Source organism: Pundamilia nyererei, unplaced genomic scaffold (assembly GCF_000239375.1).
Source record: "Pundamilia nyererei isolate P.nyererei 1_Seehausen unplaced genomic scaffold, PunNye1.0 scaffold00789, whole genome shotgun sequence".
Classification (NCBI taxonomy): Eukaryota; Metazoa; Chordata; class Actinopteri; order Cichliformes; family Cichlidae; genus Pundamilia; species Pundamilia nyererei.
Window position 1 is genome coordinate 45,991 of NW_005188190.1, and position 1,242 is coordinate 47,232.

Below are 1,242 nucleotides of genomic sequence, written 5' to 3' on the forward strand. Positions count from 1 at the left end.
TGGGCTGTATTATAAAGTGTTGCCATGTTTTTATCTTCTGTGTTAAGTAGACTGATTTTACATGTACTGAAATGTGTTATATAAATGTCATTGGCATCTGAATGAGCCATAACTAAACTCATGAATAAAAACATTAAAATAGATTTGAAATATATGTAGAGTGATGTAATGTAAATCTCTTTCAGTTTTTCCTCAAACTGCTCTGTCAGCCTCAAGATTTGAATCATTAAAGATACAGACATTCTCAAAATCAAAGTCAAATGTCACCAAACAACTTTTAAATAGACCAAACAAAAACAACTGAAAATGATTGAGACAAAATCAATCAGAGATGGTGTTTTGATTTAATCAGCACTTCCTCTGGGAGAACCTGTATGTGTCCAGGTTTCTGCAGTTTCTACCCAGTCAGCAAATCTGAAACATCCAAAACTGTCACGGTTCTGGGCCTGTGGCCCAGTGTTTTGATTCTATATTATTGTTTATTGGTCTGTTTTCCTTTGGATTCTTGGCTTATGACTACTGGTGTTTTGGTTTCTGTTCTATATTTCTTAGCTTGTGTATTCCTTTGCCCCTGATGTCACTCTGACCCCTGTACTGTGTTCCTCCTGTTCTTGGTCAGAGTTATCAGTGTTCAGTCTGTGGATTTCCTGTTTTACTTTGAAGGTTCATATCTTATGTCAGTGTTTCTAGTTTCGCTTCCTCTGTCTCGTTTAGTCTAATTTCTCCCGGCTGTGTTCCCACCTGTTCCTCGTTTCCTCATTTGCCTGCCAGTGTATTTTAGTCCCTGTCAGTTAGTTCTTGTTGTCGCATTGTTAATGTCAGTTCACCCTCGTGCTGTGTGGATCTCCTTGTGTTTCCCGTGAGTTTATGTTGTTTCCCAGTTCAGTTTAGTTTGCTTTGTAAGCTTGATTTCCTGTGCCAGCAAATAAAGCTGAGATAAAAGCTTTTGAGTTCATCCCTTGAGTCTGAGTCCTGCATTTTGGGTCCACCACTCCTGCTTGCCTGCCTGCCACACAGCCAACCATGACAAAAACAGAAAAAGAGGTTTAACAAAGAGCGATAACAAATGGAAACTTTGGTTTCCATTGGTTCCATTAAGGACAATTGTTTTAATTTAAAACATTTAATGTAATACTGATGATGACATTTAAGGATTTACCAAGTGATGTTTCATCGTCTGGAGTTGCTGCAAGTTGATCATAATATTTTTTCACCATCTCAAGCTCTGTTGAAACATCTGAA